This window comes from Sinohyriopsis cumingii, chromosome 8 (genome assembly GCF_028554795.1).
Source record: "Sinohyriopsis cumingii isolate HCF-2022 chromosome 8, ASM2855479v2, whole genome shotgun sequence".
Lineage (NCBI taxonomy): Eukaryota > Metazoa > Mollusca > Bivalvia > Unionida > Unionidae > Sinohyriopsis > Sinohyriopsis cumingii.
The window spans coordinates 124,722,901-124,741,641 of NC_142968.1; the positions used below are offsets into that span (position 1 = coordinate 124,722,901).

General features: G+C 35.4%; 1 protein-coding gene across 2 annotated transcripts in view; it reads right to left on the reverse strand.

Annotated features, from left to right (window-relative positions):
* Positions 1-11,481, reverse strand: part of LOC149794573 (uncharacterized) — a 121,667-nt gene extending 110,186 nt beyond the window's left edge. Inside the window, exon 1 of one of the 2 annotated variants that reach the window (XM_089968853.1) lies at positions 11,435-11,481. The gene's annotated coding sequence lies outside the window, so the exon portion shown is untranslated. The other variant, XM_089968852.1, reaches the window with a different exon arrangement.
* Between the last annotated feature and the right edge of the window lie 7,260 nt (positions 11,482-18,741).

Sequence of the window (18,741 nt, forward strand, 5' to 3'; positions counted from 1 at the left end):
GGTTTTTTGAAAATTTCTTCGAAGCCTTGTAAACGCGCCCGTGTGAACGTCATACTCGGCCCGTAGCGTGGATAGTTTTCCATCCACGTCGTCGACGTATTGTTTGTTTGCGACTTCGTTGTCAGATTTTGGAGCTGTTACAGCTACTATTTTGTTCCCGTTCATGTTAAGTTCACCTGTCATTGTGTCACCGGTGTTTCTCACGCGATTAGCAACACTTTTTGCAATTTCATCTCTGATGGTTTTAAGTGACATACTTGAATCTCTGATTCTACCACCGTCAGTAAACACGGGAATATTATCCGTAACTGCACCGAGTACTCGCCGGACTATATCATTCCATCTGATATTGCTGGTTTTTAGTTTACCATATCGATCTTGAAAAATAACAACTTCATCTGGGTCAACTCCAGCAAGGTTCATAATATCAGCGAGGTCATCCTTGGTCGCATACTTTGACAGATCAACGTCGGATTTTATTTTCTTAACGCGTGAAGATCTTCCGTAAATGTCAACCATTATAATAAGATCCGTTGTTTAAAATGCTTTACGCGCAACATATCGGTTGCTTGTATAATCGTGCACGACTTTATGTGGCGGCCTGGATGATTTTGATATAGCGTCGAGTACATTAATTACTTCACGGCCGCATATTGGCGGATCTGTCATTGTTTGTGTGGGTAGCGTTGAATACCAAACTTTATAACCGCTAGTTGTTGCGTGGAGTGGTGCGACATACTTGATAAATTCAACAGGTGGAGCTAACCCGTACGAGTCAAAATAAACAATTCCACGCGGATCAATCGCGTATGATACCCAATGAGTACCAGGTCCGGAACGTTTGTCAAGATTAATAATACCTGTTTCTAGTTTGTTTGGTTGTTTCGGTAATTGATCTCGCATAAAAACACCTCTAAAGGCGGATATTTTTAATTTTTTAGCAGCATCAAGTAAATCAAAATTTGATGATGGAACGTTTAACGAAATGACCCTGGAAGCCTTAGGCCTCTCCCCCAACGAGATCCCGGTAATCTTAGACCGCGTCCCTTTTTTTTGTTATATCGTCCACCAGTAGCTTTTTCGAAAAATTTTTTACCCGCCGCTCCAGCAGCACCTAACGCAACTGCTTTTGCTACGGCTGGAGCAGCCGCAGCTAGTAATGCCGGAATGGCCGCAAGAAATGGGAATATACCACCCGTTTTAACCATGTCTTTGATGGCGCTCGGGGAGAGATGGAATTGAACTCCAGTTTTTGATTCTAGGGCTTTATTGAAATGTTTAATCTGATTATTTGTCAACGATAATTTGTTTGGACCACCACTAATCTGATCTCGTTTTAGTGATATTTTAGTTCCGCATTTGTTGGCGGTTTTTGATTGAAGCTTTTTTACCTGACCCGGGGTCAGAGTAACATTAACATGACCATACGACATTTTTATATAAAATATATTTTTCTAAATAGCACGATTAAAGATTTTCCACCGGTGCATCAACGACCCTCATTCGACCACTGCCACCTTCAAGTAACATGGCCTTGTCGCTAAGTATGACCGCGATCGCTCTGTAATCAATACCACCACCGGTATTTAATGTTGCTTTGAGATGTATATCAACGACAGATTGTTTTGATAGATCAAGATGTTCTAATGAAAAATAATAAATCGGATACAATTTTTTAAAATCTAGTTGTGATATTTGCAACCCGGTATCAACATTTTGATCACGTCCCATAAATGACATCAAACGATGATATGCACGTCCTATGTGATTTAATGCATAATTTAGTTGTACATTCTCTGTTGGTTCCTGTTGTCCGTTTATCCGTAAAGAAATATCTGTGAGACCTAGTTGGTCAAATATCATATGAGAGTGAGTTTGTGAGTTTAAACGATTAGTTCTCTGAAAAGCAATAAAAATATGTCGTGGTGCAGAAACACCCTGTTGTGATGCTATATGCCATGTAAACTGACCGTTAACGTTAGTTTGCATACTGTCTGTGCTTGTTGTTAACCATGACAACAAGGATTTACCACCTGCATCCATGAAAGAAATTAATCGCTGTTCTTCTGCGATCGTTGGAGTCATTACCGGCATCCACAATGAAAGTTTTGATAATACTACTTTACCAACGTCACCAATGGGTCTCCACAGAGCATCATTATCATCGTTCTTTCTTACAAGAACAACCGTGTGTCTAGCTCCAAAAATAACCTTTTTAACATTCCTGCAAAATCCAAAAATATGCGATAGTGGAATTGTACATGAAAAACCTCTATTGCCTCCTAGCAACATATTTCTACGTGCTGCAAATCCTAAGTTGAAATTGTCATTAGAACCACGAACCACTGGCCACATATCAAGATCAGCGGTATCGGCAAAATTTCTTGGTCGTATTATATTATACGGATCACTTTCAGGGTTATCGGAGTTATCTTTCACAAACATCATTGTGGGACCTGCTGATCTTGTATAATCATCAGAATATCTCGCCAGACCAATTATTGTTGTAGCAACGTCGACATCATTCTGAATTGATTCAATATTTTTTCCATCAATCATGTATGTGGCGCCACTAAATAATGCTATGATCCCGTTGTTGACAAAACCAATTTTTACTGGATCTAAGTAATTAGTATCATCCGTTTTTATAATTGTACCTTCTACCTCAAGAAAGGCATCAGCGGGTAAAAAGTATCTACTTGTGTCATGAACCTGTAATTCGATTCTCCCGGGCTGATTTGGTTGTTTTGCGTCATAGGAATAAAATTGATAATCACGTACAGATTCATCCTTAAGGACGGGTGCTTCCATATCAAATGCTGTGTCGGACACGCGCTTGAACATTTTATTATAATTATTTTTCGTCTAACACGTTGATCACCGCCTTCGGGAAATTCCACCTCGGGAAGTTCCACTTCCTGATATCAAACTTGAGATATTATTTCCAGATTTACCGAGTCCTTGATCTGCTAACGCCGCTAGTTTTTGATTTGCAGCCTGATTTATTATTTTACTAACATCTGCGGGCATCACCTCAGTACTTGCCAGTTTCACCGGTGGTTGTTGTTTTCGTCGCAATAATCGTGATAATCTTTCTTTGATCGCCGAGAACGCCTTACCAGCAACATTGACAATTGCACCAGGAGCTTTATCACGAACAATATCAATAGCCTTCATCGATAATTGTTTTGCAACAGGTGCTACTTTTGGAGCTATCCTCGTGAATAATCCTCGAATGACATCACCAAGTCCATTTCCGTAAATTGCTTCATAGATTGGTAATCGTGAGTTTACCGCTCTAACCTGTGTGGGTTTACGATGATTATCATGCACAATCATCTTATTTTATTTACCATTTATCTAACAACTAGTCATCAACGAGCTCATCAATAAGTTCTCGGTAAACGCCAATATCCATGATACCACCTTGAAATAGTCGCCGACAAATATCAGCTGCTTCATTGGTTATTTCTGGTGAATTATTTCCGGCACGTTTTCCTCCTATGAGAACTTCTAACCGTGACACGTCATTGATGATATTATCAGGACATAAACCAGATCCTGTTTTAGGTTCATCTTGGGGTGGTGGTTGCATTACCGAAGTAAGTACTTCAGCGGTGTGCGGGGGTGAGTCACCTTCTCGAAATCCATGCGGTGAATCTGTCGGTGTAAATGTCATTTTCGGTGCAGAAATTTTCTTCGAGAAGGGTGATTTAAGTGACTCTTTAGCCTTTTTAATTTCCGACTTCAACCTTTGCTGTGGCGAAGAAGATTGCTGTTGTTCTATTTGTTGCAGAGGTGGAGGAAGCTGATACTGGGAGGACTCTCCTTGTTTTGGTTGTTCCCGTCTCTCTCTATAAAGTCTTTTTACTTCTTCTTTAAGTCTTTCAAATTCTTGACCTCTAGCTTGTTTTTTATTGTAATATACGCGATATATCCATTTAATGAAATTATCATCATTTGTTTTTTCATAACGGGGTTTTAAAATACTAGATTTATTAGATAAACTATTTAATATTTCTTCAGGTAATCTCTCTCTTTCAGTTTTTCTAATTTCCTCAACAACTCCTTCGTTAAATTTTGCAATTAATTCTACGTTTTCTCCTGCTGGTTTGGATTTAGATGCAAGTTTTTTTCTCACATCGGCGACTTCAGTACGAAGTTCTTCAATGCCTTCAAGTATTTCCTCATCAACAGGTGGAGGTTGAGCTGCGGCTATTTCCCTGGCTATGCCAGGTGGAAGATCTCGTAAAATCTTCCTTGTTTGTTTGGTTCTTCTTGCTGTTTTTTCAGCCTGTACTGCAGTTTGTTCTAATACCGGAAAAATACCCTTTTTCCTCTTCTCATCTTTCTCCGCAATATCTCCCCATATAGTTTTTTCAACAGCCGATGCAGCTTTCTCAGTAGCTGCAGTGACGGGTTTAAATAGTTTTTTAGTGTCTTCTTCGTACTCAACTTTTGATTCTTGCTGCGCTTGTAGATTTTTTCTAAATGAGTCTCTGACAGGAAGAAATTTTTTAATTGTTTCTAATCGTTCTCGTGCTGTTCTTGCAGTATGAGATTCTGGATGTACCATTTTTATTATAACATAAAAATTTAATTAATATCAGCAGAAGAGGAGCAGCAGAGAGGGTACCTACCAACGTTGGTCGTCAAAAAAATAAACAAGAAATAAATAAATACGTAGAGTACTTTATTTTTTCAGCTACTATTTCGAACTGAGGTTTTATTAGTACAATCGTCCATTGCAAAAATAAACATCTCAAGGAAAGTTCATTTGTAAAATCTTGACCTTTCTACGAGATGATTTATTTGTTTGTTTTATTTATTTTGTCGGAATTCTATGGTCTGTTCACCCTCTCTGCTGCTCCTTCTTGTCCGAAGTCCAAGAGCATTCCACGTTACGTCACTGTCAGAGCAAAGTAGATAGCATTTGGTTTGATTGACGGAGTTGGTAATATAATTGTATTATTGCTGCACAAATAAATACCTCTCTATCAGGATCATCTCGCGGCTGCCCAAACCAGTCGTAGTACAATTAGTAAACGGTATTCGGTGGCTATCAAAGACAAAACGGTCTTCACAGCGGAATTCGAGAGGGTGTTGGCGGAAATGAAAATTTTCCTACAACTCCAGGAGCATATCAGGTAGTCCGGTATGACAGCTTAGATCGCCGCTCCCCCAACTGTGTGCTTTTCTTTTGAAACATTGAAAATTATATCAATTGTCATCAAGTCAAGGAGATCTCGCGCCAGAAGTTAGTGCGAAAATACAAAGACTGCATGGATCTGTCCCTGCAAAAGCAGTTCAATAACGATATGGAGCCAGCTCAACCAGATTATATCGGATATGTAATGCTCTCAAATATTATCTCGATGATAAGAATGTACTATCAACGAGCTTGCTTAATGGCATAACAGCTCATAAATGATAATATTCAGTCAACGACTGTTGGATTCAATGTTGTGGAAACATATCTCAGCACTGTATGGGAATAAACGTAAAACCGAATACGATATTTAAATGGCATTAAGCAAACTCTTAATGTATGTAATTTTTCAACAGTACTGGTCGCTTTAATGTAAACATCATAAAGCGTTTTAAAGAACAATCATAGTCAAAATAGGCAAACGGTTGACAAAAGTCGCAATAGGTGAAGGCCAAGACGAACTCTAGGACAAACGTGATGTCGAATAAGCAACATATATAATTCGTGTTTAGCTCGTTATCCAGTGATCAATAGTAGCACAAGGATGGGGAAGTGTAACTTCCAGTAAGAGACGTTAACTCTTGGGGGGGGGGGGGGGTCGCACGAGGGCCCCGCGATTACTAATCACAGAACCGTTCGACTCCGCTTCGGGCCTGTGTCTGTCACCCACGGCGATGAACTCGCAAAATGGCTCAAACCATGGAGTAACGAAGGGTGGACTATAATTAGAAAAGTTGTCTCAGACTCCTGTTTCGTTATATTTTAACCTCGAATTGGTGTCTGAGTTGCATTATCTGTGCGAAAAAGATTTTCAAAGTTTACAGGTGTGCTCATATTGCCGCCGATATATCCTGGAGAACAGCTGGCTTGGATATTTCCATATATAGCGAATGCAGTTTGTGTATATTTTTAGCTACGAGTGAGAGCAATGTACACGATGATTATGATCTGTGCATCAACAGTTTAACAACCATTGAAATTACTCTGTTTCGGGTAATACAATCTGTTCACATGTGTCTGAATACATTTAGATGCTAATTTTGTTGGTTTTCACAGATGCACGTGCTGGTTCGTGCATTTATCTTCCTTGATAAGCACGAACCAACAATAAATTCGGCGTAAGGTCGGACCACAGTGTATTAATCATTTTATATTATATCCACACTACTACTTTGCTTTCATGCACTTTACAAATGTGCAATCAAAACATATCCCATAACTTTATATAATGGATGGAAAGAAAGTTTATTCTATCTACATATCTTGGTCGAAATTCAATAAAATAATGGCAACAATCCTTGTCATACTTCATTTAGTGATTAATTCAACTGTATGTAATGTCGTTGCACCTAACTCTTGTCAATGGCTGTAAATGTATAGTATTACCTTTCACTCGGGAAGATTACCAATGTATAGATTAGTTGTTCTCTCTTCGGTTTTATGTACAGTTTGCTAGCCACGCGTGTACTCAAAGAGAAAAACAGCCAAAACAATGAAAAGGAAAGAAAAAATACAGTCTGCGGATCACAGAGAATTAAAATCATTGCAGCGATCGATTTTTGAAATGAAATCTCTTTTATAATTTACACGCTTAAAGACTAGTTAACATTTGTTCCCCTTAGAATATGTCTGTTCACCATTTTCTTTCATTTAAATCTTTTGTACCGACTTCATAATATTTACCTCTGACCTGTACTGAACTACACTGCATCCAAGCTGTCAAGCAAAACGTGATCAAGGGGCTAATGCTTGGGTCACCCCCACTTAGTTTTATCTGTTTGAAAACGAAACAGGCCAGATTTAGTATTCATGAGTCTACGCCTTCAACACGGGATATTCTCATCTGCATATGCATGCAGGTCTGTGAACATCGACAAGTGTATGTATTTATACAGTGAAGCTGATTGGCTGTTCAGAGGTTAGTTATTTCAAGGTCATTGTTGTTTGACATATAAACTGCATAGTATTTTTGCGTTAGATTGTGTTGAACAGATGAAGAGTTATTTACATAATGTAGACAATGCACGTTTTAATCTTAGAAGTTTTAACATATATATAGACCGTGTGACGTTTTTGATGGTTTTCATAGTTTCACAATTCGTTAGTCTGATGTTAGTTTGACATAAACCTAACCCCTAGAAAGTATTCACAGCCTTCTGGACACGCTTGTTTCATGTATTTGTCGCACAAGATATTAATTAAATAGTGAAGGATTCGTAATATCATCGCTCTAATTGCGTTTTTTATATCATATTTATATCATACAGTGTCGCTAGTGACTAATAAGTGCAACTAACATTGCTACTAAATGTCGCTTTGCTTTAAAAGATGAGAATTTCATGTTCGAAAAGTGTTTCGAGGATTCCATATTGATAACTTTCATTCTTCCTTTCTTCTTACACAAACATATACATGAAATGTAAGAGGCAAGATAGAAGAGATAGAATAAATAATGAATTATCTTATATTTGGACTTAACTTTATGTCTTCAATCACGTGATCTGACTTGGACATCTCCAAGACTATAATTTAGATCAGTGTTGGTGAAATCAGACCTGGGTTAGAACCTTTAACGTCTAACCTATATTAACCCATCCAAGCGATAAATCCTAAGAAATCAAGTGCATATATGCCTGTCAAATATGGGCCAGTGCCGTTATTAATGCGGTTATTTTGTTACATGTTGCAGAGATGTGTGTTGCTGTTTCTAAAATACTACGAGTATCCGGTCCTGAGATGACATCTTATCACGTCCTGTTTGAATGTTGTCTAGGTTATGTGCGATGTTGCTTTCCTTTTACGTTGATGCAGACCCCTAGCCCTAGATCGACATTAAGTTCACGTTTGTTTTACGGCATCACTAAACTGTTTCAAATATTTTAAGAACAAGTTTTTTTTTACCTGCAGCTGTTTACAGCAGATAACACCATCCATAAATTAATTAATAAATTAAATATTAACTCCTCTTCAACATTATGTCTTTAGTGAGCAAGTTTTCTTACGATATATAACATTGACTGTGATGAATGTGACTTTAAGACTAACCTGTCGTTTTGACAAAAAACTTTCTCAGTTTGTTATCTGATGAAGCCATTTTGTATATTTCTTTACCGAACTGATGCATTTCAAATACAGCCTAGCGTGTAAATTGTCTCAGTGAAATTGAAACAAATATTCCGACCTTAGTAACATTCGGTATTGTCTTAGTCCTGTTCGGCATTTTGTATTTGCTTTTAAGTTGATGTATCTCTGTTTCGAGTGTGGTGGCCTGTCAATTGGCTTTCGACTTTGAAAAACTGACTACATTAAAATATCACCAAGAAGTATATCTAAAGTCAGATTTCAAGAAATATTGAAAACTCTTTTCCTATTAAGAGGCAGTATTTAACTGAAAATACATTTATTGATCTAGCATTAGGTATACATGTTGGCTAAGGTAGGCATCTCTTGTAATGGCCATAGGTGTCTCCGCAAATGGATGGATCCCATGGTTAACGTAAGTTGTATGTTTACATTTGTGTTTGGATGCATTATAGATGTGTATGTGGTTGAACAGTGGAGATCTCAAGTGTTTATATGGTTCGAACCAAGGGACCACATGTACTATTGTAAACATGTGTTGCCAGTTGGAACATTGACCCCATAAACCAGTTCTAAAACAACTCTGGGTTTATTTGATATTTATTTAAAATCCCTCTAATCCAACCCAAATGGATGCGATCAAAATTTCAAAAGTATCGCACAATATACATCCAGACGAAAGCTGAACGAACCCAGTTTCATGTGTCAAGATTTAAAGAATTCAAGGACACTTCACGTTAGTTAACAAACGAAGGTCAGTCCGTACTGACAGTGTTGTGTATGGAGGGACTGTAACACAATTATATTAAGAAAGTATAAATTCATAGCAATGAATGCCTGATTTATATAGTGCACCCTTAATTTAGCCCTATATGTAAAAAAAAAGACTGCTTGTAAACTGGAGGTTTTGTATTATGCTAAGCATATACTTCGCCTCACATGTTTGAGCCAATGAATGAAATTGAATTGTATAAGACAGCACAAAAGGGAAACCGCAGTGAAGACTACGATAACACGTACCCAATGAATACAAAAAATATGCATGTACATGTAAGTTTTGCTCGTGGCTAATAGCTTATGTGAAGATATGAACCAACTATTGTTCGTTCGTATAAGCAGAGGATCATATAAATAAAATATTGTAAATGAAAGCACTCGACATGTCCAATGACGAAGGTAAAAACCTTTAAGTGTGGAACGCTATTGTCTTTGCTAATCATGGATTATCATGCTTTGAGGATGTTGATTCCGATATATATTGACTGATTCACTGGTGCTAATGGTTCATCAGCACATGAAAGGTTATATCCTAGCAAGACAACAAAGGTAAATTGTCTTGCCAAGAGACACACCAAAGCGGTCGATCCGGCCAAGTTGTGCAGGATTTAAACACGAACACTTGTATTCAAAATTCAAGTATAATAGTGCGCCCGAGTGACTCCAGTTCTGCATGGAGGGTGGTGGTATGATCCGTTTGCAATCATATTTTCTGCTTACGAACCCGATTATATGCTTGTTGTACTACATACATGGAGTACAAAGGCTTAAGACTAAAGCAGTCTCAGTCACACCATTTATCACCACTGTTACTAATATCATCATAAACATTGTCACGTGGTTCTAACAATTAACATTAGCAGTTTTCAGCTACTTGTATCATAAATAAGAAAGCGAGCAATACAATAAATATTTAACTTAGTAAACAAATAAACAACTAAATAAATACATGTACATGCCGATATACCAACGCAATGCAAAAATCCCTTATAAATGAGACTTTGTCCATAACGTGGGAGGAACAAAATTTATCCAATGGGACGATAGGGGTTGGGTATGTCACTCCCACTTGGGAACGGTGGTAAGTATGACGGTCCAATACCACTCTCTAGGAAAGTTCCACCTCCTAAATGGGACTGACAAACTCACTAAATAAAGCATACGAAATACATCTTTTAATAACAATACTGCTACTAGTATAAAAAAATCTGAATAATAGCATATTCATTTTTCTAAAACATAGACTCCATCTGCATACGATGGAGGAGTACCAAGTATAGCCCAATGGGTAGCAAGTGGTTGGGGTAATCACTCCCACAAGGTTTGATCGTTGATTGATCGATCCAACCCGTCAGCACAAGCTAGAAAAGACCATATCCTATGAAACGAAGACGAACCCTCCAATATAATACTTTCTATCATTTTCATTTCTTTCTCATATTAATATTTTTTTAAAAAATAGAAAGGATCTGCAATTGCAAATATATTATAACGCTACGTGTTTAACACATTTAGGTAAAACAAAGAAATACCATTGGGATTGTACATAAGTCAAGGAATGTAATCCATTCGAAATTTTGGACATGCAAATCCATCATTGACTTTAGAGGTAAAGTTCTCGAATTCAGCTCGATAAGTTTAAATGGGAAAGGTTTTTCTTTTTTTAAGCCATTCATAATGTTTTACAAAAGGTATGAACACATTTATATCACCTTCTCCGTAATTAACCTTTATATACACCGGTATAAAGCAAAGTTTATACCTTAAGTGCAAGACAGTCACAATGGAAACGCGTGTTGACAGGTGATTCAAAACATATAATGTATATATTGATTTTTCAAATATGGCTTGTATTTTTAAATGAATTTCTTCAATTATTTCGTTAATTTAGAAGAAAAATATTAACAACCTGACATTATGAAGATAGCATTATTTTCAACTGTTTTGATATCTTAAATGTCATTTGTTTAAAGCACATGCTTACTTTGCGAGTGTATTCATTAATATTATCTTGAGTGTACATTAACATATTTATATAAATAGTTGACAAATGAACAGTTCATATCTCCATCGAGGAACAAAATGGGTGAGTTACCGGTTGTCCTAAATGTAAACGTACAATTACCAGACTTACTATCAGTTTACAGACACCCCAATGTATGCACTGGTACAAGAAAACGTAAACCTACATTGTTTCACAAATAAATGTACGAACAGATATACTTACTGTGGTGCAGATCCTACTAATTAGATTTCCAGTTGAGAAATAATGTCAATTAGCACGAAACGCTCTTTAAAGTAAGGGTAAAATCACGCCATATATATGTCTACTTAGTACATCTGATCCGTAAACACCAATATACTTACATGAATACAGCTTGAACTGTGATTCACAGATCGATACTAATTCAAACCTACACTGAATATCACTACAATGATTGCCACCAAATAGACGGGGTTTACCTATATTGAGGGATAAATGATAAGTACTAACAAAGCAAGCAAGCATATACATTGCGATAAATGCCGTATGGAAACACAGACACACACACACACACAGACACACACACACACACACATATGCCAGATAGTGGTTTGTGGAAACTTTAAGCTATTGATAGGTACTGTAAGTGATAGAGGCACGATGTACCCTGTAGCTAGTTATCAGTTCTGCACCCGAACTTTGAACTAAAATTTACCCAAATTATTTTTATATCTAGACCAGTTATATTTATTTTGTAAGCAACCTAATACATAAGTAATATTTCTCTATGATAATAGATTAAACATTCAGATCATTATTAATTCTAAACTTGTTTAATTCATTTTGAATGTATAATATTAGTTTTTCTCTTTTAAATTCCTATACTTGTTGATAATTTTGAATGTTTTATAGAGGATACTGACATACATACTGGCAATATTATTGAGCTTATCATTTATACAATGTCGTTTAATTGAAAAAGTACTCATTCTTGCCTGAACATCTGAAGCAGAATCAGTTTTACTGTTGTGTTCAGCATTTAATTTGGTTGGATTTATTTATTCAAATTATTATTTACTGGATCTACAGAGTGCTCAATAATATTCTTGGACTAAAACATTAAGTTGGAATTATAGTGAGTTGTGATACATCAAAGGACTGTTAGCAGATAGCCACAATCCAGGCCATTAGCACATCTGCAAATTTGAGATTACATGCACATCAACACATTTCATATTGGAATTGATTTGAAATACCACTAGAATTCAATTGGAACATCATACGTTTGGACTCGCGACATAATTTTTACGACTATTTTGGGATTTAATTCACAATACTGTAAGTTTGTTATAATTGTTAACTTTGTACCCTAGGGAACTAGAATTATTTGTTGAATTTTACAAAACATATTGGCTTTCTCTCTTTTCTGTTACTTAGTTTAATAACATATAGTCATAACAATACATAAATACATACATACATGCATACATACAGACATACATACATACATACATACATACATACATACATACATACATACTGTTATGTATATTTGATTTAATTTATATTGGATTTAATTTAACTGTTAGATTGTTAGTTTTAAATTTCTTTTTATTCCATTACATGCTATTGTAAAGTTGTCTAGAATAGAGTTCAGAGATTTGTTTTTTTTTTTTTTTTTTTTTTTTTTTGACGTAAACAACTTTATGGAAACAATGTAACTAATGCTGACCTAGTTACTGAACTTGATTCAGAACCAGTATAGGGTTCTTGTAAACAACTGTTTAAAAAAGAATTGTATTCCTTCCCAGAGTAAAAATCAAAGGTTTTAATCAAGGCCATGCTGGGGGTACATGATTTTAGGCATGTAAAAAGCTTGCATCTTGTTCTAGAAACATAATCATGTGAACCTCATGGGGGAATCTGTTTTGCGTCTTAATTAATGTATAACTGTTTTCTATAGAGACGTTGAGCAGTCGGGCTTTAAGCCATTGACACTTAAAGGTGTGCTGTTGTGACCAGTTTGAGTTGAATTTTTAATTTTTCTTCAAACTATTTGGATTCAAAGAGACTATTTTTATCTGGAAATACTTGTGATCTAAATTCTTGGACAAAGACAGTTATCGAAATTTACACAGAATTGAAACACTGGAATATTATTTTCTGTGATTTAACAAAGAACGGTTGACACATCAGTACGACGCTTACCACAGCCTACGTCATCGCCTTCCATTTCGGACTTCATCAGGATTCGAACTCAGTTTCATTAGGACAGTTTATTACTAGGACTTTATTTTTTAACTCTTGGATTATTCTTTGATTATTTTTGGATTTGATTCGTAGAACCGTAAATACTTTTTCTGATTTTAACCTTGTTTTTATAAGAAAATAAATTATTTGTTAAATTTTACATAGCTTATTGTCTTCACTCTTTCCTTGTTGCGTTTTGCAAGAGCCTAAACGTAACAATACATTGTTACGTATATCTGATTTAATATATATTTATTTTAATTTAATTGTTTATTTGTCAGTTTTAATTTTTTATTTATTTTTCATTACATGTTATTGATTCAAAATTAGTAGCAGCCTCGTAAAATAGTTCTGTTTTTATTTTAAAGTGATTGGTTGTTGTCAGGGTCATGATGGGACTACGTGATTTAAGATGTAAACAACATTTTCTTATTTCTTATAGTAAAATGATTGGTTTTCGTCAGGGTCATGTTAGGCGTACGTGATATAAACACGATAACTTGACCAGTCTTTTTATTTCACAACTTGGGGATTTTCAAAACTTGTCTTTTAGAGAAATATTCTCAGTTTTTTGGGCTTTTCCTTTACACTGGAAAGTGTTTGGGTTCGTGACCAGTTTTGAGAATTACATTAAATTTTTCTTCAGATCATTTGGATTTTAAAAGATTAATTCGTTTTTCTGGAAATATTTGATGTGCTCATACAGAAACCTTGAAAATATATTGCTTAAAAATTGTATTCGGATTCCCAACGCCGGAGTGATATTTCTTGTATTTCTACAAGGAACTGTAGATAAGCACAGTAGTGACTACACCATACGTCATCGCCTTCCATCTTGGATTCTTTGTTGGGATTCAAACTTGAATTCATTAGAATATTTCATTATTAGGACTTCAAAAATTTAATTCGTGGATTATTCTTGGATTCCTTTTGGATTTGATTCTTAAAACCATAAGTTCTTATTTTTTAAATTTTTACAGATTTTTTCCAGGGAAATAAATTGTTTGTTAAATTTTGCAAAAAGCTTGTTGTTTTCACTTTTTCTGTGTTACTGTTTATTACAGCCCAAACACATAACATATAAGATGGGTAGCGCGTCCGCGATATTTGAATTTTGGCTAAAATATTTCAGAAAACTTTGTCTTTGAAATTTGAATTCCCCTGGTTTTTTAAATCTTTAGTGAAATCGGCAAGCTTTTTCTAAATTGGCATCAAAAGTGGAAATCTTTCTTTCAAATCCTACCTAGGAACAATTAGATCTTTTCATAGCGTAGAATCATCTACCCTCGTATAGTCGATGCTGTTCCGCACGAACTTACCCATGTAGGTCAAATCATCATGGACAATCATCAAGATCACTGATACGTCCGTTTGGAAAAGAAGGCTCTATGTGGAGAGACATCAGATATGTCTGAAGAGAGTCCTCATCTACGGTCCAGAAGTCAGACGAAGTTTGATGAAGAGAAGAAGACCTATGCATTGTCCTCTATGTTAACGGAATGGTGTTGACATAAAAACCAAAGGCCTTTTTCAGGGCCACTCATATGTCTTGAAAAGATTTGTTCTCTTGCATAAAATATTTTAGTCGATTTTATATGTGATAGATTGATGTTCATTAATGTATGTATGTATGTATGTATGTATGTATGTATGTATGTATGTATGTATGCATGCATGCATGCATGCATGTATGTATGTATGTCTATGTCTATCCAGTTTAGTGTCCCGTCCAGCCAAGCGTTCTAGCTCTTTTTTCCCCAATTTGGATATACCATTCACTCAATATTAAAAATGTCCCATGCTAAATTCCCATTTACTGCAATCTCGATATACCATGCACTCCACTCTAAAATTTCCCATGTTAAAATCTCATTGACACTAATCTCGATATACCCCTTTTTAACATTAAACCCCTCTTGACGCTAAACCGTCCCACTTCACTACTCATGTACGTTACAAAAATTGTGGTGAGTTGCAGAAGGTTCTATACCTAGAAAGACTTAATATATGAGGCTCTTTATGCTGCAAAGTTCATTTTTCGTCTATATCTAACGCACGAAATAAGTGAATTATACGGTGAAAAACGTGTGTACAAGTGCAGGGTATTACAGTATTATGTATATTTGACTTAATTAATATCTGATTTAATTGTTTGTAAGTTTTAAATCTTTTTATTTTTAATTTCATTATAGGTCAAAGAAATGTACTTTTGTTTACTAGGAACTCGATAGTTTTCCAGAAAGTAGTTTGACCTTGACTGTTCATTTGTAAACACTTAAAGTTGACCTAGTTCCCGACCTTAATTCAAAATTAGTAACAGTCACGTGAACAAGTTCTTTTTTTCATTTATTTTTATTGTGGGAATAATAAGGGTGAGATCGAGGCTGTATTGCATACGTGACCCTAAATTTGTAAATAGTGTTTGTGAAGTAAACAACTATTTTATTATTTTGTTCTTAGAGTAAAATGATAGGTTTTTGTCAGGGCCATGTAGAGAGTACGTGATGTAAACATAATCACGTGACCCTCATATGAGTACCTATTCTGCGTCTCAGAATTACTGTATAAGCAATTGTTTTAGAGAAATAATCTCAGTCTGGGTTAAAACACTTGATGTCAAGTCGTTTCCTTCTGTTGTAGCCAGTTTTCGAGTTATATGTTAATTTTTCTTCAGATTATTTGGATTCTAAAAGATTAATTCGTATCTCTGGAAATATTTTGAGTGCTCATACGGAATCCTTGAACAAAGACATTTCTTAAAATTTTTATTCAGATTTCCAACACCGGAGTGTTATTTCTTGTGTTTCTACAAGGAGCTGTAGACGACAGCACTGTACAAGATACAGCATACACCATCGCCTTCCATCTTGGACTCCTTGTCGGGACTCGAACTTGAATTCATTAGAACATTTCATTATTAGGACTTCTAAAATTTTATTCTTGGATTATTCTTGGATTATTTTTGGATTTGACTATTAAAACCGTAACTTCTTATTTTCTTCATTGTTATAGTGTTTTTCCAGGGAAATAAATTATTTGTTATATTTTTCAAGGCTTGTTGTTTTCACACTTTCTTTTGTTACTGTTTTCTCGAGCCTGAACACATAACATAAGAATGGAAAGATACCTGCATCTAACACAAACGTTCTAAATGCATGCATTGGTCTGGTTTGTTCATTCGACTGAGCAACATATTAATGTCATTATTAAGTACCGAGGCAATGGAGTAAACTGACTTGTTCAAGGAATCCAATAGTAATATCTGAACTCACACTAGTTTGATCTCGAGTTCAGAACACACACACACACACACACACACACACACACACACACATTTATTTATTTTAACATAATAGTGGCTGTACTGCCTAGCATTTGTTTAACTAAGATTTTGAGATAAACGTTTTGTGTTTGTGAATGTGCATGGTGAAGGTCATATATATTACATGGCAGTTATTTAAACACGAACCGAGACCCATTTCAAGGTCAACTTAATCAATAATGACGTCTCAAGAGGCGTCTACTTCAATATATACATACCTCTGTTCTATATAAAACTTTATTTACACACTGCTTGTAAGTACGAAGGATGAATTTGATTATACAGGTCGTTCTCAGCTAATCCGTATTTTACAACCCCCAAAGATAACTTGTATTACCAAAAGGACCAACAGCTTTTGAGTATTTTATTATATTAAACAAGGCATTGCAAACTTCATAAATAAAAAATGCATCTTTAAAAAAAATGTATAAAGAAATATTTGAAAATAAAATGTATGTAAAATTTTAACTAATACTTCAAAAAATTAAAAGTCATATGAGAATGAACTTGAAATACATACCAAGTTAGTAAGTGTTAAATTATGTTGAGTTGCTGTGCCTGAAACGCAGTTATGCACCCCCAACCCCACCACCACAACCACCACCAAAAACAAATAACATATCCAGTTTTTATTAGAGCGATCTTAACGATCGAAATAAAATTTGAAAATATGTTTGCGGAATCTAAATTCACCTAAACATGGTACATGTAATTGGTTTTTTTATGTCTTGCAGTGTCTGTGTCTTCTGTTTCACTTGGTATGTGATATCGGGACTTGTCCGTCTACATATATCTGTTTCTATAACTTACAATGATGACGCCCTTAATCTAAGTAAACTATTTTAAATTTCCGTATTTCATAAATGCAGTAGAATTAATCAGCAACGTTTTCAATTTCATTTACAATGTACTTTCCAGTTCAACCAGTAAATTCAGATTTGGTATGGGAAATCATTCATATTAGTAAATATCATTCTTAAAAAAAAAAAAAAAAAAACATTTGATTTAATTTGTGACCGAAAGTAATGAACATTTAAAACCAGTATTTTATAATATATGTGTATGCTGCAAACAGGCTTTTCTTTCAAGTTGCTTAAATAATATTATTTTTGTTTCAATTATTTTTTTTTTTTAACTTTCAAAAGAAAATGTTAAATGTGCTATTATAATTAGTTTACTAAGCTCCCTCCCACCAAGTTACATATCTTTAATTTAATTATGGTGTGTGCGTGTGTGTAAGTGCGTGATTTAGATTTTAGGTAGCTTTAACCATTTTTCAGTCATATCGATACGATTTCTGCAGTGTGGCACTTGATGGTAATGTCTATCGCTGGGACATCATGTCGCATACATGTAGCATCATGTCCCACCCAATCACATTATCCTGACACCAGGCCGACCATTCTTAACACTACCCTCTTAATGCTGAGCGCCAAGCGAGGCAGCTCTAAGTACCATTTTTACGTCTTTGGTAACCAGCGACCTCCCTCATCTGAGGCGGACGCCCTATTCAACAGGCCTCCGCATCGGTCAAATTTAATTATGGAAAAACTTTTTAAAAAATATCAAGCTTTACGCTGACATGATTCTTTGTAGCTTTGCATGGATATTAAACCTGGAGAGTAAACAGTTCAGTTGGTTTCTATGAAAGAGTCATCTATTTTGATTTTTTTTTGTTCAGTCCTAACGGCATTATTAGAACTTTACTGGCTACTTCATGAAGAGGAATTGAAATCTAAATTCGCCTTCCAAGGACACACTGAGGTATATCAACTCGGGCTGTCATGGCATGACAAACTGCTGTGTGTTTAATTACCAAAGTATGAACGTTGTGAAACTACCTTTGAATAAGATACAAAATATTTCGGGCTTAACATTTCAGGCAGTGTGCCAACTGTTGTAAATTATATAGCCCTTGTATTGTATGTATTAAACTAAAATTTCCATTCGACAAAAGATAGTCACATTGTCATCAGCATATGCTAATACAAAACCTCAGCCTGTCCATATTAAAACTGTCAACATCCATATAAATTAGTTGTTCCTCAAGATCATTGATATAAAAGTCAACAACGACGAGGTACAAACATTCCACATAGAACGCCGTTGACTTAAAAA